Source organism: Puntigrus tetrazona, unplaced genomic scaffold (assembly GCF_018831695.1).
Source record: "Puntigrus tetrazona isolate hp1 unplaced genomic scaffold, ASM1883169v1 S000001179, whole genome shotgun sequence".
NCBI lineage: Eukaryota > Metazoa > Chordata > Actinopteri > Cypriniformes > Cyprinidae > Puntigrus > Puntigrus tetrazona.
In genome coordinates, this window is record NW_025048765.1 from 411,800 (window position 1) to 428,437 (window position 16,638).

At 42.6% G+C, this 16,638-nt stretch overlaps 1 protein-coding gene and 1 long non-coding RNA gene across 2 annotated transcripts in view; one reads left to right on the forward strand and one right to left on the reverse strand.

Annotated features, from left to right (window-relative positions):
* ubtd2 (ubiquitin domain containing 2) overlaps window positions 1–16,638 on the reverse strand; it is a 75,134-nt gene that overhangs the window by 37,278 nt on the left and 21,218 nt on the right. The gene's annotated exons all lie outside the window — the stretch shown is intronic.
* Window positions 10,701–11,458, forward strand: LOC122341245. The gene is made up of 4 exons (XR_006250457.1): window positions 10,701–10,827; window positions 10,960–11,096; window positions 11,195–11,287; window positions 11,382–11,458. It is a non-coding gene; the product is annotated as an uncharacterized LOC122341245 (long non-coding RNA).

The following is a 16,638-nucleotide window of genomic DNA, read 5'->3' on the forward strand; positions in this document are numbered from 1 at the left end:
CAGGCAATCAGACAATCACAACTAGAACGCTTGGTAAGGCAGAATAACTGGCAATACTTCACATCGAACACATATAACACTCTGGTTATAAAGTCCACAAACAGGAAACAGTCAGAGAAGAAGCAAAGAGAGTGAGCACAGCTAGTTCTCGGGTGAGAGCTCCGTCTGCTGGCTAGGTGTTACAGTGACAAAATTACTTTTTTCCCCCTCACAATTTAATGAGCTTATTCTCAACATTTTATTTAGATTGTTTTCTTTAAAAACATTGAGGTTTTTCTTGTAATTTAGTGATCTTATTCCTCCTGCACACCAGAGTAACTAGAAGAAATTATCCAGATTTAATACATATTATATTATACATATACATATATTTCCCCCTCCTATGATCGCCACCTTAACGTGGTGGAGGGGTTTGAGTGCCTGAATGACCCTAGGAGCTAGGTTGTCCGGGGCTATATGCCCCTGGTAGGGTTTCCAAAGGCAAACAGGTCCTAGGTGACAAGCCAGACAAAGAGCGTTCCTCCCCCAACCCTTATGCAAAAAAAAACAAAATAGAGTCGCGACGTCGCCCAGGATGACAGAGCTGGAGCCCCACCATGGAGCCAGGCCTGGGGCCGGCATGCAAGCGCCTGGTGGCTGGCCCAGCCCGGAATAGCAACGTCGGGCCATCCTCCTGTGGGCCCACCACTTGCAGGAGTGGTTTGGGCAGCAGTCGAAGGCGGGGGCCTCTGCAACCCAACTCCTGGACACAGAATCTGGTTTTAGGGACATGGAATGTCACCTCTTTGAGTTGCTGCGAGAGGTAGAGAGGTACCGGCTAGAGATAGTCAGGCTCACCTCCACGCACAGCTTGGGCTCTGGAACCCATTCCCTCTAAGGGGGCTGGAGTCTTCACTACTCTGGTGTTGCCCACAGTGAGAGGCAGTGGGCTGGTGTGGGCTTGCTCATAGCCCCCCAGCTTAGCCGCCATGTGTTGGATTTTACCCCAGTGAACGAGAGGGTTGCCTCCCTGCGCCTTTGGGTTGGGGGGATGACTCTCACTGTCATTTGTGCCTAAGGGCCAAATGGCAGTGTAGAGTACCTGGCCTTCTTAGAATCCTAGGGAGGGGTGCTGAAAAGTGCTCTGGCTGGACTATCGGATGGCCTCAAAGAGGTTCTGGAGGGTGCCCCAGGAGCAACGCGCGCCGGAGGGCACCAGGCGACCGATGGAGAGGGCAGCGGCCCCGACGGCGACAGACGAGCCGATGCCGACCGAAGAGGCCTCCAACCCCCCTAGAGCGTGGCTGGCAGGCTGCGGCCTCCACCGGGAGCTTCCCCGCGCCGCACCGGAATTCCCTATCTCCCTGAATGGGCGGAAGTTCAACGCCCTCCTTGACTCCTGCAGCACCATCAGTCTGGTTCAGTCCCGCCTCCTACCACCATGCGCGGAACCCCGGAAAAGGCTGCCACTGACCTGCGTCCACGGGGACACCAGGAAAGTTTACATTTACATTTACATTTAGTCATTTAGCAGACGCCTTTACCCAAAGCGACGTACAAATGAGGTAGGCATATAGAAGCAAATTAATATCAGCAAAAGGGCAGTAGTGCATAAGTGCTCTTGAGTGGGGTCTTGTCTTACCTAACGCAGATACAAGGCTTTTTTTTTTTTTTTTTTTTTTTTTTTTTTTTTTTAAACAAGAAAAGGATAGGAAGGAGCAGGAGAAGAAGAAGAAGAAGAAGAAGAGAGTGCTATCAATGTTGGGTCAAGTGCAAACGAAAAAGATGAGTTTTGAGTTGGTTTTTGAAGACTGCTAGTGACTCTGCTGCCCTAGTGGCAATGGGCAGATCGTTCCACCAGCGAGGAACAGACCAGGTGAAGGTGCGCAAGAGTGATTTTGCACCTTTTTGTGAAGGCACTGCAAGACGCCTTTCGTTTGCAGAGCGTAGGCACCTGGAGGGAACATATGATTCAATTAGTGAGTGTAAGTACGAGGGAGCGGAGCCTGTGATTGTCCTGTAGGCCAGCATCAGGGATTTGAATTTGATGCGGGCATCTATAGGAAGCCAGTGTAAACTAATGAAGAGGGGTGTGACGTGGGCCCTCCTTGGTTCGTTGAAGACCACCCTAGCCGCTGCATTCTGGACCATCTGAAGAGGTCTGGTTGTAGAGGCTGGGAGGCCAGCAAGGAGGGCGTTGCAGTAATCCAGTCTGCTCAGGACTAGTGCCTGGACGAGGATCTGTGTAGCGTGTTCTGATAAGTATGGTCTGATTTTCCTGATGTTGTACAGCACAAACCTACAAGATCGAGCAGTTTTTGAAATGTGCTCAGTGAAAGTTAGCTGGTCGTCAATGGTCACTCCAAGGTTCCTAGCTGACCTAGACGAGGATCCAGTAGCCGAGCCTAGCTGAAAAGATAGTTTGTGCTGTATGTTGGGATTGGCGGAAAAAACGAGGAGCTCTGTTTTTGTGAGGTTTAACTGCAGGTGATGATCCTTCATCCAGACTGAGATGTCGTTTAGGCACGCAGAAATACGTGCAGAAACAGTGGGATCGTCTGGTTGAAAGGAGAGATGGAGTTGAGTGTCGTCAGCATAGCAGTGATATGAGAAGCCATGCTTCAGAATGACAGAACCCAGTGATGTCATGTAGATGGAAAAAAGCAGTGGCCCAAGTACTGAGCACTGAGGCACTCCAGTATTGAGGTGATGAGACTCTGAGACATCACCCCTCCATGATACCCTGAAAGACCTACCAGATAGGTAGGACTCAAACCACTGAAGGGCTGTTCCAGAGACACCCATCTGTCTGAGGGTTGATAGGAGAATGTTATGGTTTACAGTGTCAAAAGCAGCAGACAGGTCCAACAGGATAAGCACTGAAGATTTTGATTGTGCTCTTGACCGCTCAGTGCCTCAATGACCGATAGAAGTGCAGTTTCTGTGGAGTGGCCGCTTTTGAAACCTGATTGGTTGCTGTCCAGGAGATTGTTTTGTGAGAGATGGGAGGAGATTTGGTTAAAGACAACACGCTCTAGTGTCTTAGCCATGAATGGGAGGAGAGATACAGGTCTGTAATTTTCAATGAGCTCAGGGTCAAGTGTGGGTTTTTTAAGGAGAGGGGCAACACGAGCCTCCTTAAAAGCTGAGGGAAATGTACCAGTGGAGATAGAGTTGTTGATAATGTGGGTGAGTGCAGGGAGGACGGATGGAGCGATAGCCTGAAAGATGTTAGTAGGGATGGGATCTAAAGGGCAGGTTGTGGCATTCGTGGCAAGGACGATTTTTGATACCTCCGTTTCAGAGAGGAGGGAAAAAGTGGAGAATGTGTTGGGGTGCTGTGGGTTGATGTGCGTAAGGCGAGGAGCAGCAGGAAATTGATTGCTGATCTTAGTGGTTTTGTTAATGAAAAAACAAGCAAAATCATCAGAGGTTAAGGATGATGATGGTGGGGGGACAGGTGGGCAGAGAAGAGCAGAGAATGTTTTAAAGAGGCTTCGTGAGTCAGAGGAAAGTTTCAACCCGCCTCATCACACTGACGACTGCAGTTGGAAGCTGGCCCCTGGAGGTGGGCCTCGTGCAGGACCTGCCGGTACCGGTCATCCTCGGGCGGGACTGGCCGGGCTTCGTGGAGGCGCTGCACACCGCGACCCAGCCTGTCAGCCCCCGAAGCCCTCGCCGGAAGAGGCGAGAGAGGGGAGGAAACCGCCGCCCTGCCGTTCTCCTAGCATCGGACAGCGGAAGAGATGTTGAGTCCCCTCCTCCTACAACTAATGTTTTCTTTGATGTGTTCCAACAGGTAGTCGGAGGGGGATCGTTCGGCTGGGCCCAGCGTGAAGATGATCGGCTCAAGAACTGCTGGAACCAAGTTCATTCCATGGATGGAGAGGAGACGCGGCCCGGCCCCCATCCGCATTTCATTGTAGAGAAAGGCCTACTCTATTGCGTCGCCCAGCGGAGGGGGGAGGAGAAACGGCTCTTGGTGGTGCCCCGAGGGAAAATGGACACCATCCTAGAGCTCGCCCACGCTCACCCGCTGGCAGGACACCTCGGGGCCGCCAACACCATCAAGAGGATCCGAGACCGTTTCCACTGGCCGGGGCTCGACGGAGACGTAAAACTGTTCTGCCTGGCCTGCCCCGAGTGCCAGAAGACCTCGCCCCGGCCACCTCCCCCTAGTCCACTTATCCCACTGCCGATAATCGAGGTGCCCTTCGAACGCATCGGGATGGATCTGGTGGGCCCACTGCCGAGGTCTGCCCGCGGCCACGAACACATCCTGGTGATCGTGGACTACGCCACCCGGTATCCCGAAGCCACCCCACTCCGCAAAGCCACCGCCAAAGCGATCGCCCAGGAGCTCTTCACCCTGTCCACCAGAGTGGGGATACCCGGGGAGATACTGACCGACCAAGGCACCCCGTTCATGTCCCGCGTGATGGCCGACCTCTGCCGGCTGCTACGGATCCAGCAGCTGCATACCTCTGTGTAGTATCCCCAGACGGACGGGCTCGTAGAGCGTTTTAACCAGACGCTAAAACAAATGCTGAGAAGGGTTGTCCCCGAAGACAAGCACGACTGGGACCAGATGCTCCCCTACGTCCTCTTCGGGGTGCGGGAGGTGCCCCAGGCCTCCACCGGCTTCACCCCATTTGAGCTGCTGTTCGGCCGACAGCCCCGAGGCCTGCTGGACGTGGCAAAAGAGGCCTGTGAGTAGCAGCAGCGGCCGGATGCCCAGAGGTTGGTCGTGGAACATGTTCAAGCCATGCGAGACCGGATTGAACGGGTGATGCCCCTCATGCGGGAGCACATGACGCAGGCCCAGCAGCAACAACAACAGCACTATAACCGCCCTGCAAAACCCCCGGGAATTCCAGGACTGGGTCATGGTACTAGTTCCCACCAACGCATGCAAGTTCCTGGCTACCTGGCAGGGCCCCTACACCATTCTTGAAAAGGTCGGCCCGGTTACCTACAGAGTCCGCCAACCAGACCGTCGACGCACCGAGCAAATATATCATATTAACCTGTTGAAGAAGTGGGTGGGGACTAGGGAGCACCTCTCCGCACTCACCATCCAGGAGGGCCCGGTCGTCGACACCAATGTCCTGCTCGCTCCCGCACAGAAGACGTAACTCCAACATCTGGTCGGTCAGTTCTCAGATGTGTTCTCGTCCGGGCCCGGGGTTGACGAGCGTCCCGAGGATCCATCAGCGTTGCACTGGGAACAAACCTGGAACACCTGCACCAGCCACTCATCGACGGATTCACCGCACCTGGAGCTCGTCAGCCGCGGGCCAGATAAGCCCGGCCAGGCGGCGGCCTCGGGGAGCCACGAGACTCCGAACTGCACGCTAACCTGTTGTCTCTCTCTTTGTCTCCCAGAAGCTACACCGTGACGGGCCTACCTGAGCTAATTCCCCTATTGCCTCACTGTGGACTCCCTCACCGCTCTGAGCACTGGAAGCACCGAGACGACTCACCGCTGCACTCACCGGTCTCACCGAACTCACCGCTCACGTACTGTTTATTGTCTAATAAATACACCCTCCGGGGATTTCAACTCACCTGTTTCTCTTGTGCTTACTCTGCCTCATCACAATATATATATTCCACATTATTTTGGGTACTATAAAAGGTTCCCATGGTTCAAAAGGCCCTATTGACACCAAACATTGTCAACTCACAGAACACATCACAGATTTGATAACAGTGCCACCTATTGCTCAAAGTGATAAGCCAATAAATCATATTAGTAGATGTATTTCTGATTTTTTCAGCCGTTTTGAGGGAAAAAAAGGACTAATTTCTGTGGTTTGTCTGATGTTTGGTTCTGTAGTGGTAGTGTTTGGCCCCCATGGTTTCTTTTGTAGCTATATTGTATCTGTTGTTCATCGTCTTCTTCCGTTTCTTTTTCCGCTCTTGAGTCTGTGGCTTTTCACAGAATCACTTGGGATTGTGAAAGTTGTGAAATTTGGCATATTTATCCCTAACATCTTAATTTAAAAACTTGTAAAGTTTTGTTTTTTCGCTATTTTTAATTGTTTGTTAAATCGTCCTAGGCAGTTTTTGATTTTTACAAAATTAGGCTTTAATCATCTTAACATCATGGTTGGCAAAAAGTTATAAAATTCAAGTTGATTTCTCCCACCATTCCCGAATAATGTGCAAACGAAATCTATGAAAAACATGCAAAAATTAATGTGATGCTGTATCTCTGCTATGCTTTGGCTTATTGAGAAAAACTTGGTGGAGGGAGATGAGCTTTCCCCAGCCTCCTCAGGAAGTAGAGGTGCTGCTGGGCTTATCCTAACTCTGTTCGGGAAGCAGGACACACTGCCAGTTTAAATCTAGATTAAAGACACATCTTTTTAATTTAGCCTACACATAACACCCCAACACACTTTTTATTATTCAAATCCGTTAAAGGATTTTTAGGCTGCATTACTTAGATTTGCTGGAACCTCCCGCCCACACTACTCCTAAAATACGATGTACTTTTGACATCGTAAAAAGAATGGCATCTACGCTAATATTAGTCCTGTCTCTTTCTCAAGCTGTTTTCACAGTTTGTATCCAGACTAGATGGTGGATCAGCACACAGAGATTATGTTCATCAGAGACCAGAAAACCTAGATGCGCCCGTCGACAGATCACCAGATCCTGATGCACACACGCACACTAAGTCATTTACACTATCTGACACAGTTGCGTTTAAAATTGAACTGGAAGTTAAGTGCTGGGCGTCCAGTCAGAGGAGAACTGACCCCAACTGAGTCTGGTTTCTCCCAAGGTTTTTTTTTCTCTCCATTCTGTATGCATGGGGTTTTGTTTCCTTGCCGCTGTCGCCTCTGGCTTGCTTGGTTGGGGACACTTAACTTCTAGTGATTTAACGTCGAATTGACTACAGAGACCGTCTCTGCATTTAATAAGAAATTGGTCACTCTCGTCATTATACATCCCTTGTACTCTTCTACATTATACTGTACAGTGCTTTGATGCAACCTGTGTTGTTAAAAGCGCTATATAAATACAAATGATTGATTGATTGATCTGGCGGATAACTTCACTTAATTACTGAACACTAGCTCCATCACCAAGAAAGCCCAGCAGCGCCTCTACTTCCTGAAGAGGCTGAGGAAAGCTCACCTCCCTGCACCCATCTTGACTATGTTTTATAGAGAGAGCACTGAGAGCATCACTGCCTGGTTTGGGAATTGCACCGTTTCGGATTGCAAGACCCTCCAGAGGATAGTGAGGACAGCTGAAAAGATCATTGGCGTCTCTCTGCCCTCTATCACAGACATTTAGACCACATGCTGCATCCGCAAAGCCCACAATATAACACATGAACCCGCACACCTTTCACACACACTACTCACCCTCCTGTCATCTAGTAAGAGGTACCGGAGCATTCGGGCCCTCACAACCAGACTGCTGAACAGTTTCTTCCCATAAGCCATCAGACTCCTCAATAATCACACCTGAATGGACTTTCTCTTCCATATGCACTCTTTGCACTTTGTATTTATTGTTGTCTTGTATTTTGTGTTCTTTGTCCTTGCACTGTTTGCACACTGGGTTTTGCACTTTACTCCCTTGCTGTTTGCACGATTCTGAATGGTATAGGATCTCAGTGAACAAACACAAACTACAAAAGAACCACTTTTCAGAGGAATCCCTTGTGTCTGCTTATAGAACTGTTCACAGCCTTGCTGTCTGGAGAGCACTGTGGCTGTGATGATGATCCAATCAATAGAGGAAAACCCAACAGCTACGCCAAAAGGAATGCTTGATGGTTTTCTGGCGTGCCCCCCCTTCTTGCACCTATGCACCACTCTGCTTTTACTGGTGGAATGTGCAAGCAAAGACTGGCCCAAGACTGGCCACCAGGCTGGTAAAATTTTGCCACAAAACCTCCAAATAAAAATTGGCCCGTTTCATTTTCAATGTCCAACCCATATATATATCCCGAGGGATCATCAGCCGCACACATCACCGACTGATCGGTCTTTATATATATATATATATATATATATATATATATATATATATATATATATATATATATATACACACACACACACAGTTTTTAAATAAAAGGTTGGCACAGAGATAGCGAAGAGGTGTGTGGGCCGAGTTTGTATAGGGCTTGGACTGATTTTGGGTTACCAAAGAACTTAGGAGATGTAAGGAGGAGGAGAGATCACTGCTGCTTTTGATCTGGTTACTTTAAATGTTTTTTTTTGTCCTAGGATGCTTTGTGAATGTCGTTTGGTTGTTATGACTTTCATAGGTACATACTTACTCTTTCTGACACACCGATCATCATTTATCTCTACCTACTATGTTTTTTAACATGGTTAAATAAACTTAAATGATAAATGGCATGATTATTTCCTTATTTTGTTGCAATTTGGGAAAAAATTAACTACATTTAAAAACAATGAAAAAATATAGAATCACATTGTATGACAAAAATACTATTATAAACTAGATTACTGGGTGTAAGTGACCCATGTCACTTTTTAAACTATGTATTGATGTATTTTTGTTTCGTTTCATTTATTACTTGCTTATTTAATGTGATATTTCTGTATTTGAGTTAAGGACTTTTATTTTGATAGAAAAGCTTGTGATGTGACATATAAGGTGCTTTGCATTTCCTAGACTCACAGGAATGTTTGTGCATGGTCGGGGAACGCAGAATGCAGTGTGGATTTTTCCTCTTTTCACTTTGATATTGTGCTTCTCACTGAAAGGGTTATAAGGTAAATATGTTGTGTGTGTGATGCATATAATCTCACAATAATATCAGCTTATTGTTGTAATGTGTTAATGGATGCTATGTGTTTGCTTTGTTTCTTTATAGCCCTTACCGTGTTTTATCTAAATGTCAACATATTAAACATTTTTTGGAAACATCAGTTGACCAGTATTGACCATCAATTCAGTGGGACAGCTACACTGGGTGATTCAGCAGCAAAAGATATTCTACAAAAATCATGGGTGTACAATTTTACAAAATCAAAATATTTAGTGAAAACATTATTTAGTGAGAAACAAGTAAAAAGTTAAGTGTAGGTCTAAATCTGGTAACACATTGCTTTTACACAGCAAAATCAATCGAGTTGTTTTTCCAGTGTTAATTTTTCAGAGTTACAAAGTGTTGATTCTGGTGTTGATTTCTCTGACATTAACACTTGCAGTGTAAATCAATGCTAGGAGTCAGTGTAATTACAGCGTGTTAAGTTAAACAACACTTCTGATGAGTAGATCCAATTTCCGGTGCTTGCACATTACTTCCTGTATGTCTAATGGCGGACGGCCACGTGAAGACGGCAGTGTTAAGATGTATAATATTCTTTTAATTGCTTTTTTTTATTATTAATGTTTATATTTTACACTTTTATATTACATTTATGGTAATGTTTATCTATTTGCATTGTTCTAATGTTCATTTATTTCACGTTACACAGTAGACAACCCACTCGAGACGAGAGCTGCAAAGGTACGTTAGATTAAAAACTATCAACTACTAGCATAGTTAATAGTACTTTTAACAGTTTTTATGTTCGACCTTGGTTTTGTAATATTCAAGATTATGTGTGGCAGATGTTATTTTTTTAACTATTAAACCGCGCGTTAAAACAGACGAACGGAAATAACACAACCTATATTTGAAATATCTAATGTGTGTGCGCGCGCTTAATGTGCAATGACGGAACGAAACTTTGTATGGACCGAGGAATTAATACGAAACGGAGCGCGCTTTAGTACAGACTAAGACGGCTAATAACGCAGTTTAAGTTCAGCAAGGAACTGTTTGTGAAACTTTTATTCCCAGGTCAGGTATAATATTTTTCCATGTTTGTTCGTGCTATACCCTCATATTGCGTTCGCGCGTTTAGTCAACAGTGGCGCGCGATGTTTAGTTTAAACTGAAGAACATTTGAAATATTACAAATACGTCGTATGCATGCTGCCTCCGTTTTGAAACGCGGAAGTTTCAAGCTTATCTTAATGTGACTCTTTGCTTTTTCTATCAGCAAGTATCATCATGTTGATGAAAGTGCATTGTCAAGGTGTGAAGAAATTTGTGAAATTGCCTAATGATTTCACATTCCAAGATTTTCTCACTGAAGGTAAGTAGGTAAGCTTGTGCTAATTTAAAGAGAAAGAGAGGGAAACGGCTGTGTTAGAGGCATAAAATCAGTTAATTTTTTACTAAAAGATAAAACAAATTTAAATGTTTGTTCATGTGTATTTGATATAATTATTTTTCAGTTAAAAGCAAATTTGGGTTTGCAAGCTCTGCAGCTCTTCAAGTCTTTGATGACACAGACACCAATGTGGAGGAGGACATCTTCCAAGAACTGATTGAAGCCAATCCACATTTATGTTTAACTGTTAAATGTCTGGAAGAACTTTCTGCTGGCCTGCCAGAGGGTAAGCAAGCAGTGACACTTCAGACAGTTATGATCTGTACAATAAATGTTATTTCTTAAAATCAGAAATGTAACAAATGATTTTCCTTGAACAATAACACACAAACAATGGTGACTAAAAACACACTTGCCCTTAAACATTTAGTATAGTAGTGGAAATTAAATATAATTAAATAAAATTTAAGTTGTTGAAATTTTCAGAAAAAAGGCATTTCAGAAACCTGAAAATTGTTGTTGATTTTGTTTCAGTGAATACACCAACAAGATCCTCGACCCCAGCACATGCACTGATACTCTTTCAGTCTCTTCAGCTGACTATGATGAGGCAGACATAGCAGTGAACAGGCAGTCTCCACGGGCTTGCAGCAGAGAGACATTGGATGCTGAAAAGGCAAAACAGGTATGTATACATGTTTTACCTTATGGTTAATTTGTCAGAATAATTATTATTACTATTATTATTATTATTATTTGTTTATTTTTACATTTTACATTTTTTATTCAACATTACTACAACCATGCTTAATGTCAGACTATCCAAGATGCCCTGGAAAAACAATCTGGTGGTGAGGAAGTTTTGGAGGAATACCAGGTAACTAAAACTTTGAAGCACAGCACCAGACGCCAACTTGTCAATATTGTTGTCAGTCACATGACAGAGACTTACGGGTAAGATTTCAGTGCACAAACACAATAAATACAAATTGCTTCCCATAAAGGCTTTGTCAACATTAAAAATAAATATTTTATATATATGCAATTTATAGGAGGATCCCCACCATAAACAGCGTGAGACTTATGCTTTAGGAATTGTTAGTCTCTTTCCTTCTTTGAGAGACCCATTTTCAGCAAAGGGCTATGTAAGAACACATTTTAAATTATATATGAATATATGCTTTTTGCTGAATATATGCTGATGTCATACCTTACTAAAACATCTTATCTTTCTAAAAGGAACATTTTTATGATCCAGAGAAGGGGACCGGGTTTATCTCTTGGCGCCTTAAAACTTTGTCAAGGAAGAACCCAAACGGGGCGCTCTGAGATTTTTGAAATAGGAGGACCAAGTCGCGAAGAAGAGTAGATGATGGAGAACAGCTTTTTACTGAACACTTCTCAGAACATTACCATGCATTTAAAGTACAGAGATGCTGCGTGTGAGTGGACTTCTTAAGGCCAGTGCTTTGAAATTCTACAGACCTTTTGATCTACAAATTCCATATGGGTCAGATGGTGAATATATTGTACCTTTTTGTATGTTTGTTTAAGCTGGTTGGTTGACTGGTTGCGTGATTTTATGTTTTTATTTAAAAATAAAAGGTTAAGTCGATTTGGGTGTGTTATCTGTTTTTTTTTTTTTATAAATACATTTTCTGTGACTATTTATTTGAACTGAGTATAGAGAAAATTTACCTTAGGCTTAGGGTAATGTACATTATTTTAGTGTTAAAAACAACTCCATTAGTGTTAAAATATTGACACACTTAGTGTAGTTTTAACACTTAATAGGTGTAAATGGAAACTTTCACTAAAAGAAAAACACACCAATGGTGTTAAATGTGAACACTCACAGTGTTTTTATAACACTCTAAATGAGTTGAAAAATGTACACTTTTTAAAGTGTAAAATTAACTCGATTCAGTGTGGACCTATATAAACCCCGAAAAAGTGTTGATTTCCACACTACTAGTGTAAATTTAACACTTTGAATTTTGCTGTGTAGTATTCTCAGTAAAAGCTGTAAACAAAAGACTTTCAAAAATGGAAGAGTTAAACATTTATTTAAAAAAAAAAATGAATAAAATGCAATGAATGAACAAAAGACAAATCTAAATCAAATCAATATGTGTGTGACCACCCTTTGACTTCAAAACAGCAGCAATTCTTCTTGGTATACTTGCACAGAAGTTAAGGAACTCAGCTGGTAGGTTGTTCCAAACATCATGGAGAACTAAGCACAGATTGTCTGTGGATGTAGGCTTTCTCACATCTTTCCGTCTCTTCATGTAATCCCAGACACAGTTGATGATGTTGAGATCAGGACTTTGTGGGGGCCATGCCATCACTTCCAGAAATTGTTGTTCTTTACCCTGAAGATAGTTCTTAAGGATTTTGGCTGTATGTTTGGGGTCGTTGGCCTCCTGCAGAATAAATTTGGGGCCAATCATATGCCTCCCTGATGGTATTGAATGATAGATAATTATCTGCCTGTATTTCTCAGCATTGAGAACACCATTAATCCCGACCAAATCTCCAACTCCATTTGCGTAAATGCACCCACAAACGTTCAAAAAACCTCCACCATGCTTCACTGTTGCCTACAAACACTCATTATTGTACTGCTATCCAACCCTCCAACAAACAAACTGCCTTCTGCTACAGCTGAATATTTTACATTTTGACTCATCAGTTCAGAGCACCTGCTGCCATTTTTCTGTACCCCAGTTCCTATGTTTCCATGCATACTTGAGTCACTTGGCCTTGTTCCCATGTCGCTATGGCTTTTTGGCTGCAACTCTTGCATGAAGACCAATGCTTCAACCTACATGTGACATTGATGATCATTATCACTTGTTTGGTATAACTGGTTGACCTGACTATAATCCTACAAAATCCCTGACTTTGCAAGTGTACCTATTATGATCCTAGTGGGGATTGAACCCAGGTCCACGGTGAGTTAACCTTTGGCGCTTACTACTGCACCACTGGAGCAGGTGAAACAAAAACAACAAAAGCTCTGACCACAACTGACTGACGACAACATACTCCAACAAATCAGGACTGAAAAAGAACAATAGGCAGTCAGACATTTAAATAAGGTTGGTCATTAAGAGTGATTGAGAACAGGTGTGCTACAAGTCTCTAACAATAAGGTGATCTGGGGCAGAAAGGGCCCCATTAGGTGGTGAACCCAGGAAATTTCAGGTAAAACATTACAGTACCTATAAGAATTGACGCTGGTTTGAAGGCAAAAGGTAGTAACACCAAATAATGATTTAGATTTTTCTTTTGTACACTCACTTTGCATTTTGTAAATTTACAAAAATAAACAATGATTTATATTTCTGAAAGCATTCTTTGTTTCTTTGTATTTTTTCACATCTGCCTAAAACTTCTGCACAGTAGTGCATTTATAAATAACTACAAAAAAACTTTAATTTCTTTCAAATGTATAGTGCGGTAATGAAGGCACCCACATGTGACAGATAGGACAGTAATAAACAATAAACTTAATCTTTGATTGTGCAAAAGTTTCCAATACAGAGCTCTACAAAAGTGCTTATGTGTGTAGTATGAGAAAAAATATTGAGCTGAGCTGAGCAGTACCTTATGACAGTAGTTTTCAGTTGTGGACCTAATTAGCTAATGAGTGTGCAGTGCTATGGGTCTCCAGGACCACAACTGTTTTTTTAAATGTTTAAAAAAATATTGGAGTTGGCCTACTTTGGAGCAACGGAAAAAGCTATCCTAGAAAAAGCCCGGAAAAGCTATTCCTAAATCATACACAACCACATCACACTGGTGTGTTTTCCACAGGTGATGTTTAACATGAAAATGTAACAAAGAAAAAAGTTACAGTAGCAATATACACAGCTGATCAAAAGATTATAATTGTATTTTACTTTTATCAAAGCTTATTTTCCAGCATCATTATTTCAGTCTCCATGGTTTCATTTTTCAAAATTCAAAATTTGCTGCTCAATAAATATTTCTGGTTTATGAATGTTAAAACAGTTGTGCTGCACAATATTTTTGTCTACACCAGTGTTTCCCAAACTTTTTTCAGTTTTGATATGTAAAAAAACCTCACAGTATTATAAAAATTATAATTAAAAAAAATAAATCTTAATGAATCAATGTCATAAAAAAATATTTTTAGTAATCCGTATTACTTTGAATGCAGACAGACTGAAGTAGTTTAAGTCTTTGGTTCTTTTAATTGTAAAGATTTAGGTTCAAATTTAACAATTCACAATCTCAAAAAATTTAAATATGGTGAAATTCCAACAAGCTAATCATCTGAAAACACCTGCAAAGGTTTCCTAAACTTTTAAAATGGTCTCTCAGTTTGGTTCACTAGCCTACACAATCATGGGGAAGACTGCTGATTTGACAGCTGTCCAGAAGACAAATCACTGACACACTTTACAAGGGTAAGCCAACATTCATTGCCAAAGAATCTGACTGTTCACAGAGTATCCAAGCATGTTAACAGAAAGTTCAGTGGAAGGAAAACATGGGCTCTTTTCAGATGAGAACAAGTTTTGTATTTCATTTGGAAACCAGAGTTTAGAGGAAGGGTGGAGATGCTCATATCCCAATTTGTTAAGTTTCCACAGTCTGTGATGATCTGTTATGCAATGTCTTTTGCTGGTATCGGTCCGTTCTGTTTTTTAAAACCATTGTCACTGCACATGTTTACTAAGAAATTTTGGAGCGCTTCATGCTTCCTTCTGCTGACCAGCTTTTTAAAGATGCTGATTTCATTTTTTAACAGGATTTGGCACCTGCCCACCTCACCAAAAACACCAAAAGTTGGCCAGCAAAATCACCAGACCTATACCCCATAGAGAATCTATGAGGCATTGTCAAAAGGAACAAATGAGAAACAAGAGACCAAAGAAATGCAGATGAGCTGAATGCCACTGTCAAAGAAACCAGGGCTTCCACACCACTTCCGCAGTGCCACAAACTTTTTACCATGCCATGCTGAATTGAGGCAGTAATTAAAACAAAAGTAGCCCCTACCAAGTATTGAGTACATGTACAGTAAATAAACATACTTTCCAGAGGGCCAACAATCCACAAAATTCACTTTTTTTAATTGGTCTTACAAAGTATACCAATATTTTGAGATTGTGAATTGGTGGGATTTTGTTAAATGTGAGCCTAAAACATCACAATTAAAAAAAAAACAAAGACTTAAAGTCTGTGTGAACTGAATTATTTAATACACAAGTTTCACAATTTGAGTTGAATTACTGAAAAACTGCTGAAACACCACTTGATGAAATCATCCCAGGCCTATAGGACCCCTGCATACGATGGCAATCCACTTCCCCGTGTATCTCTAGCCACAAGTCTCTATTCTGCTTCTCAGTAACCAGACAGTCTGATGAAGGCCAACACAATGCTTTACCTTCTCCGTTGCCCAGTCTGGCTGTTCATTGCTGCACACTCAATCAATCAATCAATCATTTTTATTTATATAGCACTTTTAACAACACAGGTTGCATCAAAGCACTGTACAGTATAAGGTAGATGAGTACAATGACAGGGATGTATAATGACGAGAGCGACCAATTTGTTATTAAATGCAGAGATGGTCTCTGTAATCAATTCGACGTTAAATCACTAGAAATTAAGTGTCCCCAACAAAGCAAGCCAGAGGTGACAGTGGCAAGGAAACAAAACCCCATCCATACAGAATGGAGAAAAAAAAACTTGGGAGAAACCAGACTCAGTTGGGGTCAGTTCTCCTCTAAACGGATGCGCAGCACTTAACTTCCAGTTCAATTTTTAACGCAGCTGTGTCAGATAGTGTAAATGACTTAGTGTGTGTGTGTGTGTGCGCATCAGGATCTGGTGATCTGTCTACGGGCGCATCTAGGTTTTCTGGTCTCTGATGAACATAATCTCTGGGTGCTGATCCACCATCTAGTCTGGATACAAACTGTGAAAACATATTGAGAAAGAGACAGGACTAATATTAGCGTAGATGCCATTTTTTTTACGATGTCACAAGTACATCGTATTTTAGGAGTAGTGTTCCCGGTTCCAGCAAATCTAAGTAATGCAGCCTAAAAATCCTTTAACGGATTTGAATAATAAAAAGTATGTTGGGGTGTTATGTGTAGGCTAAGTTAAAAAGATGTGTCTTTAATCTAGATTTAAACTGCCAGAGTGTGTCTGCTTCCCGAACAGAGTTAGGGAGATTGTTCCAGAGTTTAGGTGCTAGATAGGAAAATGATCTGCCGCCCGCAGTTGATTTTGATATTCTAGGTATTATCAAATGGCCAGAGTTTTGAGAACGCAGCGGACGTGCAGGACTATAATGTGATAAGAGCTCACTCAAGTATTGAGGAGCTAAACCATTCAGGGCTTTATAAGTAATTAATAAGATTTTAAAATCTATCCGATGTTTGATAGGGAGCCAGTGCAGTGTTGACAGAACCGGGCTAATATGATCATACGTCCTAGTTCTAGTAAT